Raw genomic sequence first — 12069 nt, 5'->3', positions numbered from 1 at the left:
TCACACCTCCAACTACCTACCTGACAGCAACAAGCAATTAGGTCACAGGAGTCACACACTCAACCTAGTCAAAACAGGACTCTTCACTGTGTCCCCAAACTTGCTCCTCAGGTGTTTTCATCTCATTTTCGCCAGAGCCAGGAATGGAGTCACCTCCCTGCTTCTTTGCTTTCCCTCACCCCACCATCCAATCTGCCCCCAAGTCCAGCTCCACCTCCCAGTGCTACCCTAAGTCTGCCCACCTCCCTGCACCTCCACTGCCAGCTCTCACCTGCAGCTTCTACAGCCCTCTACCAGCCGTTCTCCAACAGGAGTCAGAGGGATTCTCTCAAACCTAGATCAGATCATGTCACCCCCTTGTCCATAAACCTCAGTTGGGAGAAAACCCAAACTCCTTCCCCTTAGCTTACAAAGCAGGTGCACGATCTGGCCCTGCCTACCTTGCCCACTTCATCTCATCCTTTCTCCCTTTACCTCCCCCTGTGACATGGCCCTTCTCGTAGTTCCTTAAATACACCAAGTGTGTGTTGGTTGCAGGGCCATTTCCCCAGCTGTGCTCTCTGCTCCCAGATCACATGGCCGGTTCACCCTCAGAGGGGCCTCCCCTAACCCTCCACTAAGGCAGCCACCCAGGCACTCCATCACATCAGTCTGTTTGAATTCTCTGCATCTCACTTAGCACCTTCTGATATTTTTGCTTATTTATATGTTTTATTATTTTTCTTTTGATGAAAGTGAAACACACAGTTAAAACATTCACTAACATTGGGGTGGCTGGGCAGCAAACTGGCATCGGGGCATTCACAGGTTTTATCTCTGGGACCACTCAGTTTTTCAGAGAGTTTGTCAGCCTCCTGCCTGAGGACGCACCTCTGGCTGCCTCTGTGCTGGGAGCAGGGCAGGGGAATGGGCAGAGGGTCCCGCCGTTAGATGGAAGGACTTCCACTTAATCCTCATTTTCAGCCCTGCATCTCTCCCCGGGCCCCTGCCTAATCCAGTTCCCAGCTTTGTAGTTCAATTTCTCCAGAGGACAAACCTCTTGACTCTTGTAGGGTTGGGGAGTCTGGTCTCCTGGCTGTGTAGGATTTGGGAGGAGGCCCAGGGAGTTCAAATATTATGTGTACAGACTTTTCGCCAACCCCCTGTGGTCACTTTCACACTCACCCACTTCGACTCAAACTCTCAGGAGTTCTGAGGGAAGAATTAACCCATTTCCCTCACTGTCCTCCTCTGTGGGCACTTTAGTTATAAATTCTCCACTCTGCTAGATCAGTTACCCCTTTCTCATCCACTCTCCATTTTCCCCAAATCCACTGAAATCTTTATGTTCTTTGTCCTGATGGACAGGACTTAAAGAGACAGTTTGCTAATTCTTATGTGTTTACAATTTTTTTTTTCTTTACTATCATTTTAGTGGAGTTTTGGGAAGGAGATCAGATAAATACGTCACTCCACCATTTTCTTTAAAGTCTGCCTATTGGTTTTCCTCTCTCACACCTGCAGTTCTATGCTGGCAGAAAAAAAAAAGAGGCCTGATTTGTAGTGTGTGCTAATCTCTGTGGTGTAAATACTCCCACTATGGCTGATTTCAAATTACCAAGATGATGTCATGCAGATTTTGGAAGAAATGTACACAGTTGGCTCTCATGAGCCAGTGAGAGCTCCAGCACGCCACTGCCACCCTCACCCCCTGATAGAATACGTCTGGAAGAGCAGGGATCTTATCTGTTTTGTTGCATGGTACACAGGAGGCACTCAATAAATATTGTTGAACAAATGAATAAATGAATGAAACTAGTCAGCTTTACTAAATTCCATGGTTTCAGACTGAGCCCTAACTCCAGCCACAAACTGAGCCCCAGCCCTAGCCCAACTCTGAGACAAAGCCTGAGCTCCAATGCCGAGCCCTGATCCTGGTCACACACAGAATCCTGATCCTAGTCACACACAGAATCCTGATCCTAGTCACACACCGAGCCCTGACTCTGGCCTCTGACTAGGCTCAGACTCTGGACCTCAACAACCCAGTACTCAAATGGGGCTGTTGGTCTCAGAGGGTGAGAAAGCGAAACTAGTTCATTAAAAGATGGCCTGTGCAGAGGGAGAGGGTCTGAGCTGCCCCTCTGGCAGCAAGGTCACAGAGGGCCCATGAGGCGAGCCTCCTGAGCTCTGCTGGGGCTGAGTGCCCCTCCTGCCCAGGCTGATCTGAACTTCCCATGGGCACACCGAGCCTACTTTCTCCAATGCTGCTCATCAGGGCCGGCAGGCCCAGATAATGGCCTCCTAGGCCACTCTGAACAGATGCATTATTGATAACTAGTAATTGATACAGAGCTGCCCATGAGTGTCCCACTGGAATTTAGGCCAGACAGCCAGAGGCCAGAGCTTGCCCAGCCCCAAGCCCACATGTGTAGACACAGGCGCATACACTGAAACAAGTTTTGGGCTAGAGATATGAACCCCAAGTGTGTGGTAGCTTTCCCATGCATGCATACATTCATTCATTCATTCATTCACTAAGAAGTCAGGTAAAGTGTGGTGAGGGCTATGTTAAAATTCTGTTATATGTTTTGGAATGAAAATACCTCTTTCAGCTTGGAAACGAGTCCTGGCTGGCCCAGTAGGGGGGCTGTCTGCTGTACTTCAGGGAACAAATCTCCTGCGAGAATCCCAAGGGCTGGCTCTGGATAGCACTTGTGGCTGAGGAGGCATGGTGTGTCCAAGAGACAGAGGACTGGTAGTTAAAAAGGGCTGGGAAGTTCGGTAGGGGCCACGCCAGGCAGAGCCTTGTAGCCACACTAAGATATTTTAAGGACTTCAGCCTTTATCTAAAGAGCTACAAGAAATCATTGAAATCTTTTGAACAGACAGGTAGACAGGTGGATGTGCTGGTGTGGTGAGTCAGATAAGCATTTTGAAAGGAACTTGCTGACAGCAGAATAGAGAATGGATTTGATGGGGATGGGCCACAATGGGTATGGAAATACCAGCTGGGAGGCAACTGCAGGAGTCCAGGCCAGAGGTGGCCAGAATTTGGACTAGGGTGGAGAAAGTGGAGATGGAAATGAGAGAATTATTTAGGAGGTAAAAGAGTCAGCATGGGCATGGACTGGAATGGGGATGAGAGAGAGGCAACCTGGTGTGGGGACAAAGTTTTACAAGCTTCATGCCCAGGGGATGTAGGGTGGCTAGATGCTCTCAGCCCTTGCCCTAAGGAGGAATGACTGACTCCTTACAGGGGAACTGCAGATGGGCTAATGGCTCTCAGTTCTGGTCATTGGCTGTGACAGCCTGGGGGCTGTCAGGAGGAACTAGCTGGGACCCGCAGAGCCTGGCTCCTGATTCTCCTATACTAAACATGGCCACATATGCTTCCAGTTGTCTGAAGGGTTGTCAAGGGGTCCTAGGATATCAGGGCCTCATTAGTCAGATGGGCAAACTGAGGCCATAAGGTGGAAAGGAGGCTTCTGTGCTGGGGGATAAAGTGGATGAAAGCTTAGGACCACTTGGTACATCAGAAGCAAAGTTGGGCCCAGAATCCATGCCTCTGGCTTCCAGCCCCACAGAGCTTGTGTCAGGGAACTTGCAGTCTTATGGGCAAGATGGAAGGGACTCAGCTCAAACAGTATGCAGGGGAGCTTGATGGTAGCAGGGGCCAGGAAAGAGCAGGAGGCCCCTACATGGAAAAGAAGCAAGGGTTGGGGGCAGGAGCCTGAGCTCTTAGCCCATCACTGTTCCCTCACTCTGACTTTGGGTAAGTCTCTTTTCCTCTTTGGGCCTTGGTTTCACTGTGTGTTCAATAAGGCAAATGGACTCGCTGAATTCTGAGTCTATGACAAGCTCTGTACTGGCCCTGGGACCCTACCTGGGAGGGAATAAGGTACAAGTGCCAGTTAACTCTTGATGCTGTCTTGAGGGCCATCCCTTGCTCCCTGCTAAAATGCCCCATTCCCAGAGGGCCAGCTCTTTAGAGAAAGATAACATAATCCAGAACCTGTAAAATGCAGCATCAACAATGTGTAACACTCAATAAGAATTACTATTCATGCAAATAAGCAAGAAAAAGTGATCAGTTATCAAGACATAAAGCAGTTAAGAAGCTGCTTAGAATTTTCATAGTAGCTGATCTATGTAAATATTTGAGTTAATAGACAAGGACTTCAGAACAACTATGATTAATATGTTAAAGGAAGTAGGGGAAAGAAAGGATGGACAGAGTGGATGTAGCATTTCAGTGGAGAAATAGAACCTATAAAGGGAATCAAATGAAACTTTTAGAACCTTAATATACAATATTTGAAATTGAGTACTCAGTTAGATGGGCTTAACAGCAGACTGGAAATTATATAAGATAGGGATTTTGAATTTGAGGATACGTCTATAGAAAAATATCAAAACTTATGGCCAGAAAAAGAGAGAGAAAGGGGGAACAGAATAGGGTGTGAGACATGATCAAAAGGTCTAACATATGCAATTAGAGCTCTAGAAGGAGAAGAATGAAAGGTTGGGACGGAAGCAATAAAGAAATAAATCATGGCCAAGAACTTTCCAAATCTAATGAAAACATCAGCCCACAAATTCAAGAAACTCAGAGTCCTAAGCAGGATAAATACAAAAACCCTGCACCTAGACACCCAGTAGTCAAACTGCTAAAAACAGATAAGGAGAAACACCCACAGTACCAAGGCTCTTCAGGGCTCATTGGGACTGGGCCTCTGGGAGGGAAAGGGTAGGGTGGCTTTGAAGAGAAAATGAAGCAAATTTTCTAGTGGCAAACCGGCCCAGTGTGGGGGGGAAAAAAAAAGATCGTCCTGTGACTTGGGAAGACTGAAAATGCAGGCACAGCCCTACTTAATGTGCATCATTAGCTAAGTATTTCTAATCAGATAACCTACCCAGATCAGCTGGGATCCATAGGGAAGCCCTGGTGCATTACTGGAGTGAGTCAGGCCCCTTCCATTGGGCTGGGGTTTTAATGCATGCCCAGGTGGGGTGGACCCCCTGGGGCGGCAAGGCGGGCACACCCAGGCATCTCTGCCTTTAATGGTCTGGTTTGTGGAGTACAATTGACATGGCCTTGGCCTGATCAATGCACACTTTGGCCAGAAGCTTGATGGTATCTAATGCAATAGCAGTAATTTTCTTCCATCCTATTAGTGCTGTCTGCACAGCCTGCCCTGCCTTCAAACCCATCTGTTATTGGGATGGCATCCAATGTTTATTTCCATTAGTTTCACCATTGTTGGTAACAATAAAAATCAGGAGACAGTTGCAAACTAATGATTTAGGAGTAGAGTGGAGCTGAATTCAACCTTGGCCTCTTTCCATCTACTGTAAAGATGGCTGGTAGTTGACCATAAATTTAAATTATGGCAAAAGGATAACATAAGTTATTCTTCTGATGGCTAATTTTATCAGCTAAATAGGCTTGTCATTAAAGCTATCGGCTGTTTTACAAATCACCTGCCATGTTGGGAAAAAAAAAAACACTTGACTTCCCACAGTGGAGATCTTGAATAACCCAGGTAACAAAGGCTACTGTGTGGAGCTGAGGGCTTGTGGCCTCTGCAGGAAAAGAAGGGGTTCTCTGGAATGAGCCACCATCAAGTGTCACCCCCAGAGCCAAGGCAGAACCCCTCTCCTGTTGTTCCTGACCGACAGAAGGGGCTGTTGGCTCTCAGGGCCATGGAAGCCCTGCTCTGAGCTGCCGGCTCAGCCTCAAAGGCAAGCAATTTGTGCAGAGCCATCGGCATTCCCTCAGGGGTGCTGAGCACTGGGGAGTCATGGGATCCAGAGCAAGGCCCACACAGGGGAGATGGGCCCAGGTTCCCAATCAGGCCCCTCACCACCTGACAAGTGGGCCAGGACCCCTGCACATGAAAGACAGCGGAGTGGATGGAGGGGGAGACAGGTGGTGGGGGGAGGGGCGGTGGGGTCCTGCCTCTCCCCCCACCACCTGCCTCCCCCAGAAATGCCTACAGCTTGGGGTCAAGGTTATCATCTTGTTTCTTCAGGAAACAGGCTAGGGAGACTTGCATTCATCCAGTGAGGTTTAATAAATGGGATTGTGCCTCTGCTATTGAAAAGGGGGAAAAAGGGTAGGAACACTGTGAGCCCCTTGGCCTCGTTTCACGGATAAGGTGACTGTGCAGGTGACTTTTCTTCTTGTGCACAAGACCACTTTTGTCAGCATCTGGTGCCTTAGGTGTGACTGCGTAACTGAGTCCCTCCTATGAAATGGGGGAAGAAGTGAGGTCACTGCTTGCAGGGCTGGCCAATAAAAACCTTCTGTGCACAATTCTCCACTCTCCCTTTCTTATCCCCTGGCTGTAAGGAAGAAACTCCAAGGACTCAGAATAAGAAGCCACAAAATGGGAGGAGCCAGGAGGCCAGAGTGACTGGAACGGAGTATCCCTTCACCTGCCTGCCAGCTGCAGCCCGCGGCGGGCTGTGGTGTGAGTGACAAATACTCTTCCTGTGTTAAGCCACTGAGATTTTTGCTTTATTTGATGTAGCAGCTTGTGTTACTCATCCTAACAGTGACTTGTAGAGATGCCCTATTTGTGGCATCAGAAAATGGACACTGAAGCCCTGGGTTCCACTCCCAGCCCTTCCATGACAAAGTGTGAGGCACTGGGCAAGAGCCTCCCTCAGCCTCAGTCTTTCCTTCTATAAAAGGGATTAATAATATCGAGCCGACCAACTTTGGCTATCAAAGTCAAAATGAGCTAAAATACATGACAGTGCATTTGTAAATGGTTACTATTATGCAAATGATTTAGTATTATTTTTATTCTCTTTTTTACATTTACTGAGAGACTCCAGTGGACCAGACTTATATATAAATATATATATAACTTGATTTAATCGGATCCTCATAGCATCCTTGTGATGTAAACCTCGTTTCCTCCATTTTCCAATGAGGAACCTGAGGCCTAGGGATTAAGGGGGAGACAACTAGTCGCTGGTGGAGCTGAGGTTACAGTCCTGTCTGCCAGCTCCCGGTGTATGAGTTCGCCCTCCACCCCTCCCAGCTGCTCCCACACAGGACGCCTCTTTCAGGGACTGACCCTTGCCCAAGGTCTAAGGCTGCCCTAAGAGGCTCACAGAGTTCCACTGGCCTCCTTGCAGGCTGGGCCTCAAGTTACCCAGTTTGAGCCCCACACCCCTCTGTCTTTTGCCAATGGTCTCAGAGTAAATGGTGCTGAGGAAGGAGAACTTAACTTCCCTCCATCTTTCCCAGAGGACCCACCAGAGAAGAGAAACAAACTTCAACCGTGAGCCAGGTTGGATCATATTACTTTGGGCCAAAAGCTGTTGCAAGGTTTACAAGGCAAAGGGCAGGTACAATGCGGACTTCAGAATGTTTCAGATTTAGAGCAAGATCTTGGGCACAGATGTACATAGAACCTCAGAAGTGGTTTTGTAAGATGAGTCAGAAGAATATATCATTGCATTGATTTAACTATTGTATCTAAAATAGCATTGATTGCTGAAGCAGCCAGTACACAGAGAGAAACAAAAAGTTTGCACCATCTTTCTGAAGGACAGTAACTAGCATTCTGCTTCTGGAATCCATCTGTGTACCAGTGAGATTAACTCCTAAGAAAATTCTGGCTGGGATCCAGATGGAGAGAAAAACAAAGGTGAATGGGAAAGAACTTCCATGTGAAGGACTGTTGGGCTTGAGGGTCTGAGGCTATATGCTTCCATCACAGGAGTGAGTAGTCTGGAAGCAGGCCTCAGAAGGCCAGCCAGGACTTAGGAAAGGTAAGACCAACCAACAGAATGTCCTCCTCCCCTACTGGCTCCTCTAGGCACCCCTTTCCAGAAGGAATCTGTTAAGGATGAGGTGTGCCCAATGGTCAGAAGAGATGATGGGGATGAAGGAAGCACTGAATCCCGTCTCCCTGTAAAGACCAGAAGGCCAGTGTGGTCCAGGCCTGGAAAGTACAGGAATGGGCCATAAGAGACCCCTGATTCCATCCTAATCTCTTAACTGCTGTGTGATGTTGGGCACACCTCTCCCCTTCTCTGGGCCTCGATACCCCCATCTGCCAAATCCAGGATTGTGCCAGATGCCCTCCAAGGGCATCTTTCATCTGCAACTTAAGGTGGTTCTGGGGCATCTTAGGTGTGGGCTGTGCTAAGAAATGAGCTGCCACGTGGTACAGAAAATGACATGTACATGATATTCCTGCAAGAAGCTGGCAAACCATGTCACCTGAGACTCTCCACAGGGTTCCAGTAAGAAGCCATTTAACCTTGCTAAAAAGCCAAAGGTGAATTAAAAAAGAGTAAGTTTCCGGTGAAGAGATCTGACAAACACTACCTCAGCCAGGTGATCAAGGTCAACATAAACAGTGGTAAGTCATGTAAGTGCCCTTTATATGACGTGATGAGAATGGCACTTTACCTCTGTGGTCTTCCTCCCAAAAACCCATAATGCAGTATAACCAGGAGAAAAGCATCAGATAAATCCCAATAGAGGGAATCCTACAAACTGCCAGTACTCCTCAAAACTGTCAAGGTCATCAAAAACAAGGCAAGTCTGAGGAACTTTTATAGCCACGAGGAGCCTAAGGAGACATGATGACTGAATGTGGCGTCCCAGATGGGACCTTGCAACAGAGACAGCAAACCTGAACAGTGTATGGACTTTAATAATAACACATCAAGGGGCTGGCCCCGTGGCCGAGTGGTTAAGTTCGCGCACTCCGCTGCAGGCGGCTCAGTGTTTTGTTGGTTCGAATCCCGGGCGCGGACATGGCACTGCTCATCAAACCACGCTGAGGCAGTGTCCCACATGCCACAACTGGAAGGACCCACAACGAAGAATACACAACTATGTACTGGCGGGCTTTGGGGAGAAAAAGGAAAAAAATAAAATCTTAAAAAAAAATAATAACATCAATATTGGTTCATTAATTCTAACAAATGCATGATACTAATGTAAGATGTTAATAATAGGGGAAGTTGGGTGCGGAGGGTATGGGAACTCTGTGTTATCTTCACAATTTTTCTATAAATCTAAAACTGTTCTAAAAAACGGTTTATTTTATTTTATTTATTTATTTTTTTTGAGGAAGATTAGCCCTGAGCTAACTGCTGCCAGTCCTCCTCTTTTTGCTGAGGAAGACTGGCCCTGAGCTAACATCCATGCCCATCTTCCTCCACATTATATGTGGGACGCCTACCACAGCGTAGCTTGTCAAGTGGTGCCATGTCTGCACCCGGGATCCGAACCGCCGAACCCCGGGCTGCCGAGAAGCGGAAAGTATGCACTTAACCGCTGCAGCACCGGGCCAGCCACCCCCCACCCCCCCAAAATGGTTTATTTTAAAAAAGAGCTAAGATGAGCAAAGTCTTGGCAAATATTTATACAAATACATCCCAGGGAGAGAGCAAGGAGAATGCAAAGTGGGTATTTCATTTAAACTGAGATTCTACACATTTCATTGGAACTTTGGCAAGTTTCAATTTTTTAGGTAGCATATATGAATTCAGTTTGGAAATTGCTTCATTAAACTGAGAATTCCAGCAGGAAGAGAGAGAGCAAGAGTTTGTGACAAAGATGACTAGAATGACCCGGAATGGGGGTGGTGGAGGGTGGAGAGCAGCAAGAGACTCTGCCGTTGGGTCAGCTGAGTGGAGCTGGGTCTTTGCCCGTGACAGAGAACTGCACCGAGGCTGTGGCTTAAAGATACCCCGGTGCGTTCAGTGTTTTCACTGAGCGCTGAGAAATGACATGGGTAGAAAAATGACATAGAACATGACTCTAAACAAGGTGTCCTGGGAAAGAACAGGTTCACGGTTAGGACACCTGGACCTGTTCCTGGCTCTAAAAGCCCTCAATTAGCTGTGTGCTCTTGGGGAAGTCATCACTTCTCAGTTTTCTCATCTGTAAAGTGGGTGTTTGTGGGGGTGTGGGGGCGCACTGGCTAGGGTTAGCTCCCATGTAGTCAGCATTTATCATGGGCCAGGCTTTAGGCTAAGCAATCTCAAGCCACCCTTCAAGGATTTTATTAGTGTCCCCATTTTTCAGATTAGGAAAACAGAAGCCCACAGAGGCCCCATCAGTGCCAAAAGCCTCGAGTCCAGTACGTGGCCGAGCTGCCTTTGCACTCAGGTCTGCCCCTAAAGTCTATTCTTCACCATTCCCGGTGCTCTTCTCTCAAAGGGTCTGGCCATCCCTGACACTGCATGAGTTGGCACTCTCATTTCATTAAGGGTATATGTTGCTCAGTCAAGTCTCAAACCTGGTCTTAAAATACAGCTGAAAATAGGGTGTCTCTTGCTCTGGCCTGCAGAGAGGGCATAACTGAGCTCTGGGAGAGCAGCATTCCTGGTTTCTCCACAGAAGCCAGAGAGGGCTGCTCTGACCAGGCCCGCTCCCACCTCCCTGGTGGCCCCGCTGGGATCCCAGCTCATCTGGCCCTGTTTGCTGCCTTAACCAAGATGATAGGCTTCAGGTGTTTTTTAAATTAAAACTGTTTTTTTCTGTTCATCTCTTTTCCAGATGTCACTAACTCGAGGGAACCTGTCTTTATTTATTGGCTCTTTCCCGTGCAGAATCCAAGAGAGTCTCCCTCCGGCTGAGACCCCCAGGAAGGAGGTCACACGTGGGGGTGATTTGAACCAGGACGGCGGGAATGTGTGTTCCCCAGGGGCTCAGGTCAGGGGTCATGGTGGAAACCATGGGAAATGGGGTTGCCACTAGGGTTTTCTCCTGGCCACGTGGCACATGTGCTGCTGATGTGAGGCCTGCCATAGGGTCACCTTGTTGTGACTTTATGAAGGGCAGATGTGTCACTGGGTCTGTGTCTTTCGCATGGTAAGTGCAGTGGAGCGGAGCATTCGCCATTTGCTTTCCTACTAGACAGGAGATGGAGAGCTGCCTGACCAAGAACCAGCCGGGTCCTGGATGACACCCAGAACTGTTCTCTCCCCCGTGCCCCTACACCTCCCTCTGCCCAAACCTAAGCCTCTCTCCCCTTAGTGGTTGCCGCAGCCTCTCCACCCAGGCTTCCCATCTCCACCCCTGCTCTCTCCCAGCATCCTCCAATGGTAGCCAGAAAGATCCATCAAAAACTCAAATCTGACCAGATCCCCCACCCTGGCTTCTAACACTCCAGGCTGCCTCTTTCCCAGCAGGATGAAGTCCAAACTCCCTGGTCAGCCACACAGGCCCTTCCCAAATCTGTCTCCAAATCCTCCTGCTTCCTCCCTCTGCTCACAGCGGGAATGGCCTTGAGCTCCCCCAGAACAACACCCCCTCTCATGCCTCACCTTCCCCTCTGCCTGGCACCCTTCTCCAAGGGGCCCTGCTCAATGTCAGTACCTCTTGGAACCTGTCCACCCCCTGCTCCTCTCAGACATGCAGAGCCCCAGCACACATCCCCGCTGAAGCATGCATTGCACCAGACCGCCGCTGTCTACTTATGGTCCTGGCAAACTCCCTGAGTCACCCAAAGCCTCTTGAGGGCAGGGGCCTAATCCCATCCATGATGGTATCCTCAGTGCCCAGCACAGGCTAGGCTCAGAGCAGGCACTTGATGGTGCTGGCTGAACAGATGTGTGGGTAGAAATGAGGCTGATGCCAACTGCTCAGGGGCTAGAACATTTGTTTTCCCAGTTTAGGACCACCAGAGATTGCCCTACTCCAAAGATCCCTTGGACAAGGTGCTCCTGAGGGCTGTGTACCCGATGTCCCCTCTTGTCACTCTTAAGCATTTTGTGCTGAAATGAAAGGCCATGATGTTCCTGAAGTAGATAAAAAGATCTGGTGCCCTGACAGACATTCCAAGGGGATGATTTTGAAGACACTGTGCGCGTGTTCCTATGGGGACATTTCCAGGGATCAGTTTGTGGTGACATTTCACAGACTTCACATCCACTCTAGTTCCTCCTCCAGCTATGAGAGGTTGAGGTTGAGGAGCCAGGAGACCCACAATGTATGGGGCGCTGGGCTGGGGCAAACATGAGTTGGACAAGGCCTGCCCTTGGGGAGCATCCAGTTCAATGGGAGAAGCAGCCCCAGGAGCAAATAAGCACGTCCTGAGGCAGTGA

The 12069-nt window shown here is 48.7% G+C and overlaps 1 protein-coding gene across 11 annotated transcripts in view; it reads right to left on the bottom strand.

The window, feature by feature from the left end:
* The window catches only part of TMEM266 (transmembrane protein 266), a 134933-nt gene that overhangs the window by 22331 nt on the left and 100533 nt on the right, over positions 1-12069 (bottom strand). The window lies entirely within an intron of this gene.

Source organism: Equus przewalskii, chromosome 1 (genome assembly GCF_037783145.1).
Source record: "Equus przewalskii isolate Varuska chromosome 1, EquPr2, whole genome shotgun sequence".
NCBI lineage: Eukaryota > Metazoa > Chordata > Mammalia > Perissodactyla > Equidae > Equus > Equus przewalskii.
The sequence above is the reverse complement of the archived record's forward strand: the minus strand, read 5'-3'. Positions and strand labels throughout refer to the sequence as shown.